This window comes from Triturus cristatus, chromosome 6 (assembly GCF_964204655.1).
Source record: "Triturus cristatus chromosome 6, aTriCri1.1, whole genome shotgun sequence".
Lineage (NCBI taxonomy): Eukaryota > Metazoa > Chordata > Amphibia > Caudata > Salamandridae > Triturus > Triturus cristatus.
Window position 1 is genome coordinate 533,839,676 of NC_140589.1, and position 12,009 is coordinate 533,851,684.

General features: G+C 41.7%; 1 protein-coding gene across 1 annotated transcript in view; it reads right to left on the reverse strand.

Moving 5' to 3' along the window:
• Positions 1-12,009, reverse strand: part of IMPG1 (interphotoreceptor matrix proteoglycan 1) — a 1,638,967-nt gene that overhangs the window by 94,079 nt on the left and 1,532,879 nt on the right. The gene's annotated exons all lie outside the window — the stretch shown is intronic.

Here is a 12,009-nt window from a genome sequence, read left to right on the forward strand (position 1 = left end):
AGCAACCACAATGCTATTACAGATTTGTTTTTCAAATTAGACCAGGTGATCATCATCATGTCTAGATTGATGACAGTTTGCCAAGAATTACCACAATTATGCCATGTCCAGTAGTAGTGTGAAGTGGGCATCATCATGCCACAGAGGCCCATATTATGCTGAAAATTATCTCCTTTAGGGCAATATTCTGACAGAGGTGGGCACCATCATGCCACTATTACTGACGTTCACAATATCCGAAAAACTATCATCATTAAGCCATGCCAGTAGTCAATGCCCAGTGCAATCATGCCATGCATGTTCCCAGTATGCCAAGAATTACCACCAGTCAGTAAGGAAGGGCACACTGTCATGCCACCTGTGAGGATGTTGACATTATCACATGAATTGCCACCATTGTAACAACAATAACAATAATTATCACCATAAAGTCTGGAGCAGTATTATGCTAAAGGTGGCTGCCATCATGTTAGGGGTATTAACTGTATGCTGGGATTTATCACTCTATGATGACAAAGACAGCATCATGCATGGACATAGTCATGTGCTTTAGGCTATAGATACCGACCCTATCACCAGAAATAACAGTACTGCTCCAAATCCTTCACCAGAGAACCAGTGTTTTGGAGGTATATTTCACTCTCAAGGCCGCATGTCTATTGGTTCTGTTATGTCATATATCCTGCCCCTTTATTGCCACACAGAGATGGTTCTGCCAAAGGATCACATCCCAACAAGAATGCCCATTCTCGTGCATCTCTCTCCTCCTCAAATCTTTCTATCAACAAAAACAATAGAAAATTAAAACAATTAGCAGATTAATAAAGTATATACACGGAAAAGAGCAAAATGTAAAACTAAAAATCTTGAAAGGCAATGTGCAGGAATTTCAACTTGGAGCTAAAAACTTAAGTATCCTTAACTTGACTTGTGGAAGCAGTTCAAGTGCTCCAAAAAGACTCTAGAATAACTGATTGGGGCCTCAACTGAAGCACTACTATATACCAACAAAGCAGGAGCGTGCATTGGGAGCAAAACACACACAATGAAATGCTAGCGTGTACCCTATTTCTTTGTCTTTTGGAAATAACACATTTTGATAAGTTCATCACAATAAAACAGGTATGGGGACAATTTATTTCCTGGTAGGCAGTCCCTTTCTCCGCCACACTGACAGAATGAATTGCTCTTTCGCCCTGATGGAGAGACCGCCCACCAAATTTATAAATGACTGCCAAGCTAGCAGTCATTTATGAAGCATTGGCAGGAACCCCATTCATGGTGGTTCCTATTAATAAATGTCTCTGTTTGGTGCAGGGCTCTGTCAACACGATGGAGGCTTGCACCAAACTGTTTTTAGGCTGAAACAGGATTTTCTATTGAAAATAAAAAAGATAATGCCCCCGCGCCATAAGAGTTATGTCCTATGGCGAGGGGGGCATTATTTATTTTTTAATTGTCCTGCCAGAGTTGCCTGGTGGAGATGGACTGTAACAAAATGGCTATATGTCCACCCATCCTAGTTAGGCAGGCGGACATATAGTCAATTCTCAGACTGCCCTTAGTCTGTTGGTCCATTTGAGAAGTTTAGCCATGGCGGTGACAGAGTAATCACCTCAGTGGCCAAACTAAAGGTACACCCACATCAAAATAAGGCGGGTGGGCAACTTTGTAGATGGGGAGAGAACTCCATCGCCATTGCGATAGAGTTTCCTCTCCAACAAAATATAAATCAGGCCCTATTTCAACAAAAGACGAACTGGAATCAGGTAAACTACCAGGGAATAATGGCTGACATCATAAATCTATAAGGATATGTAGTATTTAGATTATGTAAGATGTATCTGGAAGAATATATGAAGGGTGTACTAATAGCCTTATTACCAGAATCCATTATAAACATATTATGAAAGGCCAGAAAGGATGTGGATTATAAATGCTGTTTAAAAGCAAGTGCTGGTGTTTAGAATTTGAACAATTTGCCAGAAGTTGTGAAAACCAATATATACAAATTGCTTTGCATCCGCCAGGAAAAAGAGTTGCTAATTTTTGACACCTGCTTCTCTATGACGTAGACTTCAGCGGCTGCTTCCCTCCTTGATTTTGGAGGGTCGTTGTTAATTTTTCTTTACACCTCAGTGGTTTCTCTTCTGCCCACATGTATATTTTCATGCGTGCCTCAGTCAGATGCAGTTTGAGCTTCATGCATACTAATTCCCAATAATGTTCACCGAAGTACAGCTGTCCATAATGAATTGTGCTTGGTGGTCTTCCATAATGAGGATAGCAGTGGCCATTTGATTTCCAAGCTTTTATTCATCATCGCTGTCGTAAGATGCTGATGATGTGGCTGACCTACTGGATGATGATGTGGAGGGTAGTGTTCTGGATTTGGTCTCGATGGCACATATGTAGTGCCATTGTTTGTCCTTTTTCTAAGTCGATGTCTAGGTGTGTCAGCTGTCTTCCCTCTAGAAGTTTGGTGGTCTGTCTTCCCATGTCCATCTTGTGCTTACTAGACAGATCTGCAGAGATTGTCCTCTCAACATCCTTTGCATGTCTGTTCCATGGCAAGGTATTTTCCTTCCTGTGGGTCGGATAGTCTACCTCAGGAGCATGTCCATGATGACCAATTGGTGGTTGTGCCTTGCTTGTCCCTGCTCATGTCCTTCTTGCTTCTTAAGGCTACGGCACTTTCCTTTTGGGCTGTGCAAACTTCCATGGCAGCAACCTGCTTTTCTGCCCTTTCTTCTGCTCGTGCTGTGGCCAATATTTTATCTAATAAGTGTTTATTTGATCTTTAGTAAGTCGGATAGGTAGCGATCTATGATGTTTAGCTGCATGGCTTCCTCATTTTATAACTCGTTGAATTGACAGTGTTTGAGAAGCCTTTCTAGTAGGTCTGCAAGTTCATTCATTGTTTCTCCTGGATGTTGTGTTTCCTTGTTGTTGAGTCAAACATCGTTGCCAAGGCCTCTTTCAATTTCTGGTATGCAGTCACTTCTTTTAGAAATTTCTTGAACACATTCTTGACTCCATCTCCAGTCAGGCCCTTTGGATTCCTAATTATCTTTGCATCTTTTGTTTCTTTCAGTGCTTCAATGAAGCTGTCAAAACTTTTCAACTCATTCTGCCCATTTAATTCCACTGTTTAGTTCTTTGCTGTGCCAATGGCAGTGGGGTTTTTAAAAAGAATGTGTGGTCATATTTTGTCCTCTGGTCTAATGAGGTGATGTACGTTCATGTTGTTTGGGCCTCATGGATGCAGTTCACTTGGTAATACAGGATTGGTTTCTCTACGGTCAGGGTTGAAACATTCTGTCCCTTTCCGTTCTCTCAGGTGTGCTTGTTGTCTCAGGATGGCTTCCTCTAGGCTGTGAGGGTGTGGAAAATGTATCCAGTGTATTTGACAGCTTAAAATGCCTGTCCTTCTCAACGAATGTCTTTCTAAACCTAAATTGGCTAACCTCGGGACTGTGCACATGAGTTGGATGAGCATGGCAAACTCCTCTTTCTTTCTGGAGGGGTGTATGAAGCAAGTGGCCACCCCCAGTTGCTCTCTGGCTCTAAGCTCTGACGAGTTCAGTGTCAAGAGGAGTCCCATTCATATGACTCTCTTCAGCCATATCTAAAATTCTGGCCAGGGGCCCCGGGACGTCAAGAAGACTATCTTGACAGCCCTTAAGAGTTCTCTCCATACCTTTCCTGGGGTCTCTTCCGAGTTTGAACAAAAACTTAATCAATTCGGGGTCAAGGTTGGAAGTCTGATAGACTTTATCTTGGATTGCTGGTCTTGAACACTCGGCCCTGAGGATATTACGAGTATCTCTCTCAAGACCGTTTCTGAGCCATCTCCAAATAAATTTGGCTACATGATCTTGAGGAAACTATTCAGAGCTTCTGGGGTGAGAGATGTTAAGGGGTGAGAACATTTCCTCGCCCAAAGGGTTAAGGATAACATTCTTAGGGGAGGACAGGATTTATTCCTCAGTAGGTTGGCTGTTAAATTCAAAGTCCTCATCATTTAAGTCGAGGACAAATTCATCACAAGTATTAGGGGACCTATCCTTGTCCTCCGCATCATTGTCAGTATTGTAATGAGCCCTTCGATAATTTGTACCGCTGTGGACACACATATGAATTGTGCCGCTGGGGACACCTGAATAATTTGTGCCGCTTTGGACACCCAATGTATTCGAGTTGCGAGGACTTCCCATATTATTTGAGGTGCCAGGACTTAGTGCTCAGGGGATCTGGATCAATATTCTTAGATTTCTTAACTCTTTTCCCCTTATTAATAGACATGTCGTTATGGGTATTAGAGCCTTCAGTAAAGTCGTCCTGTTCAGAAGGAAGGGGTCTTTTGTGGACAAAATCTCCTTAAGAGTATCCAACATACAGGACCTCATTTCTTTCTGGATAAACTTTTTAAAGGATTCATCATTAAAACTGGGGGAGCTGGCCACAGCATCATCGGAATCCATATCCGACATATTTAGGCTGAGACTGCAATTCTTTTTTCACATTTGGGAAACGTTAACTCAAGATCCCTGGGTTTTGGAAACTGTCCGAGGTTTCAAGATAGATTTTGTCCATCCCCCTACACAAACCTCTCTCCCGAAAGTGTTAACCCTATCAAAGGATCAACAGAAACTAGCAGAAGAGGAAATAGCCTCCATGCTTCAAAAAGGGGCAATCATAGAGGTTCCTTGGAGTTTAAAGAGGTTTGTAAGCACACTTTTTCTTGTTCAGAAAAAAGAGAAAGGTTGGCGACCCGTCATAAATCTACAGGAACTAAACAAATATTTGGTCTACAGACATTTCAAAATGGAAGGTATTCACCTTCTGAGAGACCTATTTCTAGAAGCAGACTGGTAAGTCAAACTAGATTTAAAAGATGCTTACTTTACCATTCCAATGGCCAAAGAACACCAACCCTTCCTTCAATTCGTTTGGAACAACCATCTGTTCCAATTTCAAGCTCTACCTTTCGGTCTTTTTTCTGCACCCTGGTGTTTCACTAAATTTGAGAACTATTGACTCGCTCCTGAAGGAAAGAGGAATTTGTTTAATAATATATTTGGACAACATTCTCATCATGTCCCAGCATCATTCACAGATCCTGCAAGACCTGAAGGTTGCTATGGATCTCATAGAGGGCCTAGGCTTTATTATAAACTGAGAGAAATCTATCCTTATCCCCTCCAGATCCCTGGAGTTTCTCGGTTTTACCGTAGGCACCTCAAAATATCTTCTCTTACTGGCCCCCTAAAAAATATCCAAAATTCAGAAAGAGATCAGGTTTGTTTTGAAACAAGATTCCTTAACACTAAGGGAGTTAGCCAGACTATTGGGCCTCCTTTCGTCTTCTATTCATGCCATCTTCCCATGCCCTCTGAATTGCCGAGCTCTTCAAAGGATAAAAGCGAAAGCTCTGAGATCTGGCCTCTGGTACGGGGATCACGCAACCCTAGATCAGGACGCCAGATCGGAACTGTCTTGGTGGCTGGAGAATTTGGATGCCTGGAATGGCAAAGCAATCTTTAGGTCAACTCCAGAGTTCATTTTGGAATCAGATACGAGCCTTCATGGTTGGGGTGCTCACCTTCTCAATCAGAACACTGGTGGTGTATGGTCTCTAGCGGAGACATCTCACCACATAAACTATTTAGAACTTACGGCCAATTTATTCGCTCTAATGAGCTTCAGACACTCTCTTCAAGGGAAATCAGTTATCCTCAAGATGGACAACATCTCTGCAGTGGTCTATATCAACCGACTAGGTGGGACCAAATCAGCAGACCTCTTGAATTTAGCCAAGAGGCTCTGGATGTTCTGCCTAGAGCACAAGATTGCTCTAAAAGTGGAACATCTCCTGGGAAAGTCAAACGTTTCCGCAGATTGGAACTCAAGATTCCTCTTAGACTTCAGCGATTGGAAACTCAACGTGAATGTCTTCAACACTCTCATTCGAATCTGGGGTCCCCTAGATGTGGATTTATTTGCCAGCAGACTGATCTGCCAGTTAAAGAAATACTTTAGCTGGATGCCAGATCCAGGCGACCTTGCAGTGAACGCCTTTCTTCAATGCTGGGCAGGCCTTCGGGGTTACGCATTCCCTCCCTTTGCCATGATTCAAAGGGTTCTACAGAAGGTGAGACTAGACCAATGTTCGTTATTCCTGATAACCCCCTTTTGTCCATCTCAGGCCTGGTTCCAGACCACTCTATAGTTAGCTTGCAGCATCCCCTTCTTAAGTCCAGCGGCAAAGGGTTTGGTTTCAGATGCAGACGGAGAAGATCACCACTTAATTCATACTGGGATTTTGAACCTTCTTGCCTGAAAAGTGTCAGGAAATCCAATGAATTGTTTGGCCTTTTGTCATCAGCTGCAACTCTCCTCGGAGAGTCTTGTGCCTCAGGAACACACTATAGATACAACAACATTTGGAGAAAATGGTTTAGTTGGTGCCTGGAGAGGGACCTGGATTCCGTGGAGGCTCCTATCGTACACATAGTTAATTTTCTTGTTGAACAATTCAATAAGGGCCTTTCCTATAGATCTATTAATTGTTATAGATCAGCCATTTCTGCTGGTCACTCTCTTATCAACGGTAGGTAAAAATGTTATTGTTTGTAGAGTCATGAAAAGTATCAGGTTGAGGAGACCCCTTAGACCTAAATACCAATCTATGTGGGACGTTAAGACTATTTTAGACCTTTTTTCAAGTTGACCTGATAACTCTTTACTTAATAGGAAATGTCTTTCTATTAAGCTTGCAACTCTGTTGTGTTTAATTTCATGCCGTAGAGTTTCTGATATCAAAAGTCCTGATATTTTAATAGATCTTATAATATGTTTGGTGTTAAATTTCAAATTGTTAGAAGAACCAAAACTATGTCAGATTTGATTTTTTATCCTCGTTTTGACCTGTGTAAGAAACTCTGTGTTGTAGATTGTATGAAAGAATATGATAATGATGCAAATCAACTGCTTGTTTCCTTAGTCAAACCGTTCACATGCATAAGTTCTACCTCCATAGCCAGATGGGTCAAATCCGCTATGAATCTAGCAGGCAAATTCCAAGCTCATTCTCTCAGAGGTGCTATGGCCAGTAAATCCTTCTGGTCTGGTGGTAAACTGGATTATATTCTCAAAGCAGCAGACTGGTCTAATGCATCCACGTTTGCTCGACATATTGTAAACCAATTGAACATATGTCTTATGTTGTCCTACACTGCTACCAACATGCATAATGTAGCCTCCGGTCTTGTAATGAAATTGCGATTCTCCTATTAACATGACTAGAGAATCTGGATTTCATTAAAGATACGGAGGCTAACATTATCCCACCCGTCCCTTCCCTTGAATGGGTTATTCTTTTAGTAAATATTTATTATTAAATGGGTTATTCTTTTATTGATTATTTGGTTTTATACTACTACCTGTATTTTATTGCTGTATTATTTCTATTTGATGTTTTGTTTAATTTAACAATACTCTCATGTTCCTCCTCCTTTTTCAGACAATTTTTCTTAATGGATTCTTCGTCTCATCCTTGAATTCTTCATGCTTCTCTTCGTTCTCCTCTTCCGGTTTTTCAAGATGAAGTTCATAGCCCTTTCAAACCTTTCCTTACTTCTCCACATTTAAAAGAGGCAGACTGATTTGTGCTCATGCCTTTTGTACTGTTTGACTGTTCTTTTCTAGAATTGTTTTACTTTGTGATGTAGTGTGGCTGCTTGGGACTGCATTAAAAGATGACTGCATAGTGTTAATCTCCGTGTCTTTAATGAAATCCAGATTCTCTAGTCATGTTAATAGGAGAATCGCTATTTATTTTCGCCACTGCAAGCAATTTAGGTAAGGGAAGGTGCATAATCACTTTTTGCGTCTCAAAAAGTAGGCCCACAGTTTCGTGAGCTTTCCCAACTTAATTATTTTCTGTGATAGATTGTTGTTTCAAGGTTATATGTTCCAAAACTTTCACCACCAAACTGACAGGGTTGAGGGGTCTGGCACTTTTAATTTTTGAGCAATGTTAGGCATCCTGCGAGATGAAGTTGAGAGTTAAGTCTTCCGACTAAAATAGCAGTGAGTATGCATTAACTTCATTGACATCCCCCCTAGGTAACATCACTGTAGAGTAAGGAAGTTGTAGCTTAGTGATTTCCGAAATAAGGGTTAAGACCCCATTCCAACACATCTATTTCCCTGCAGGCCACCACATATGTATTATGGTTCTCTGTTGAAGGCACCCTTTTCAGCATTCGTTGTAGGCACAAAACAAGTTTTTATTTGTGTCACTGTTAGATGTCATCAAAGCATTATTTTACACTCATTCTATGCATGTTGGGAGCATATCAAAGATAATGCTGCTCTGAACAACATATGAATCCATGAGTCCGTCCCTAATAAAAGAAAAAAATGACTAATGTACTAAATTAACCTCTAATCTTGGGTTCCAGAGCAGCGGTCTACTCGCTGCAAAGCGCCTCAATGCCTCTTTAGAGGTTTTGTGTGCTATATAAATACAATTTAGGATTACAATTACAATTGCTCTCTCCATCTTTATTTTCACTTTTGGCCATATGTTGATATATAGGAAGGAATGTCATAAGGCTTTATAAAAATATGACATAGCTTTGTTGTGCAAACATGCCTTCCAGGGCACTGTGTTCTCTTGCCCCCTCCTTTTCATTTGTTGAAACTTGTCTTTTCCAGTCAAGTGAAAAGTCTCTTCTCGCAAACCTCAGACCTTGTAAGGTTTCCCAATCAAATGGCTATCTTATTCTAGGAGAGATAATTCCACCGGTGGGACACTTTGGCTCTCAGAGGAAAATCTAGGATGTCAGTTATTGGTGTCATAATAGAAGAGAATGTTGTTATTTGTTCTTTACGAGCAGTCATCGTGCGGAGGGTCAGGGTTATTTGATCTGTCATCAACTGATCACCAAAGCTCTTGCAGAGGTTGGGAGGGAGCCAGGGCAAGCCGCATAAGGTTATCTTCGAGTTGTGCTGCTTATGAAGCAAAAAAACTTCCATTTTGGGTCATTTATACACAGGGTGTTGGATTCAGCTGAACTGTTAATACGTATTTTGTCAAGTTAGGAAATCTTAAACCTCCCTTACAAATAGGTCTATATAGAACCCCTGTATTCTCATTTATTTATTGGCCCATGTGGAATTTAACATTTTACTGTAATATAACAAGCATTTCAACTGGGATCTAAATTGGCTGGTTATGAACTACATATAAGAGTGTAGGCTGAAAATTCATTTTAACTCAGTCCTTTCTAGCAAACCAGGAGATTTGCATCCTTTCCCACCGTGTCTGCACATATTTTTGCGATTAATGAAATGTATATTACCCAGTGACCAATTCTATGTTTGCCCACCCAAAGCTATCGACGAAAATAATATTTTTTCCATCCTCGTCCCCGTCCCCTAACCTCTAGCGTTTTGCTTTTCTTCAAGGCTGTCAGGGACTGGTCATGATTCGCTAGAAAGCATATTATGTTGACAGCTAATGGGCTGACTTTATAATAACCACGTGCTGCTTGCTACCCTTCACTGTCAAAGTTATTATTTGCAAGTGTTTTGGGCGTGTGTCATTATATTAAGGGTTGATAGATGACAAACCTTAAATGTTTCGTAAACAATGGCTTAGTTGCTCATCTTTAATCACCATACCTATCAAATTAGGGCTAGGTGAAAGCACAAGATGTGTGAATGCAAATATACATGTAAATATTGATAATATTTCTTTAAATACATTTCGGTGGTTGCCTTTGTGAAAATTTTACATGAATATGTCTTTGCGTGCAAAAATGATGTAAGATGTCTTCTCATTGCAGTTTATTATGTAGCGGGGAATGTTGTTTTCACAGGACAGGCCACAGTCCTGAACAAACATTTTCACAGTTTGAGTGAGATATATTCTACTCAAACCGGTCTCCCAAGGGTGAAAATTATATGAAAATTAGTTAGCAGGAAAAAACATAAACTACGCAAAATACATAAAACCCATGAATCCAGATTTATTGCAACATTATACTCACATAATAAAGATATTGTCCAAGTCTAAACTTTCCTCGGTTTCTTCTGCATTTTCGTTGTGTTTGTGGCCATGTGATGTTTATCTAGGGCAGTGTGGCTTGTGAAGTCTTCCTGAGTATGTTTGGCACCTTTAAGAAACGGTGTAGCGTGGGCACGAAGCCCCTTTGATTTTGCTTTCGATGCATCAAAGACTGGACTCCATGAGACTTGTCGATGCATCAAAGACTGGACTCCATGAGACTTGTCGATGCATCAAAGACTGGACTCCATGAGACTTGTCCAGGCACGGCTTGAGTCTGCATTCACCTTCCTAAGACAGGCTCTCGAAACACAAATTTATTCTGCTTTGACTGCCGCACAGCTGTTGAGAATGTTTAAGAAGATTGTCAATGACGACCATAACTGGGGCATGATTGGAAGGGACCAATATCCATACGTCAGCCGTGATTGAGATACATCACAACGAGCTATCAGTCCACTGTCCTGCAGGTTTTCCCTCATTCCCGGAAGTTGGACCAGATATGTGCCATATGCTTGGAAGTTTCGTCACCTTGGCTCTTGGGCCTTTGCTAGCATCCTGTGAATGGGTGGACCCGTTTCTGGCAGTTAGAGAGGGATGTGGCATCTTTAGACCGGGTGGGATTCCCATCAATGGCGGACTTCTCTTCCTCCCTTAATGAGCTCCTGCACAGGAAGAATGAACTGCAAAGGAGCCTTGGAAAAAGGAAGGAGGACCAGTGCAGCGGATGACCTTTATCTTAACCTTGAGGGAGTGCCCAGTCCTGAGTTGCTCAACCTCTCTCGCCAAGGCTGGCGGCACCCGCTCCCTAAGTATACTCTATGCGTAGTGAGGAGTGTGCCTGCGGGAGTGCCCTTAAGGAGGGAGCACCATGAATTCCTGTTTTGATTGGACCTGCTGTAGTGCCTTCGAGGAGTGCACACTGTGGACTCTGTACAAAGTTACTCTGCAAAGGCTGCTCTGGTGCTGACACCACAGGCTATAGCCACTGAGGCGTCTGAGGGCGCATGTATAGCTATTGTAAATTGTGCCGTAGATGGAAAAGTGCTCAGATCTGTGGCAACCCACAGAATATAATATTCCTATTTATCAACACAAGAAACTTCACCTACCTCAGTATGTTGCTCTCTTTGCTGCTCAAAAATGACCATGCTCGGGCCACAGCGCGGACACGTAGCACATCCACCTCGTGGCCCATTGTCTACGGGGCCACAGGACCCCACAGGCCCAGAAGCACTGCCACTTCCCCAAACTCTCTGTCATTCAGGTTGAGCAATTTGTCTTTAATATGGGTGCTTCGTCCTGCCTAGAACTGGCTACCAATGTGCTAGCAAATTGTAGTCTTCGCAATAGCTTTCCAGTCATAGAGAGAACATTTATTCCAGTTATCGAGTTAAAATGTATACCATGAACCATAATGGTCTAATGGATTTCACAGGGTTCAAAGGACAACCTTTATGAGTTAAGTGAACTTAGACTGTGGCTAACCTTCTCTGGGAACCAATCTTAGACCACAAGACACAAGTGTTGGCACAGAATATTTTCCCTGTTTTAAAAAACATCTCTAGTCCAGAGATTCAAGGTCCAGAAACCCAGGTCTCTTCCTCGAAGCCAGTGGGGCCTTCCATTTGCGCTCATTTGCGACTGATCTGAAACGGCTTCAGCTTGAATAATATCACTTGCAATCACGTGCACGTTTGAGGAACAGGCCTTTCAAACAAAGTGATGCAAAATAAAAGAAATCGGCAAACAAAAGAATCATCTTCTACATGTTAATGAGCCAAGGTCACTGACAGAAGCGTTGCAAGGATGAGTTGCATAGCAAAATGTTCTCCATCTATATATAACATGCAGGGTGGTTTTCCTTAACAGGCACGAGCGTTATACTATTTCCCTGGAAACAACACCAATACCACAAATGGTGTTCAAGT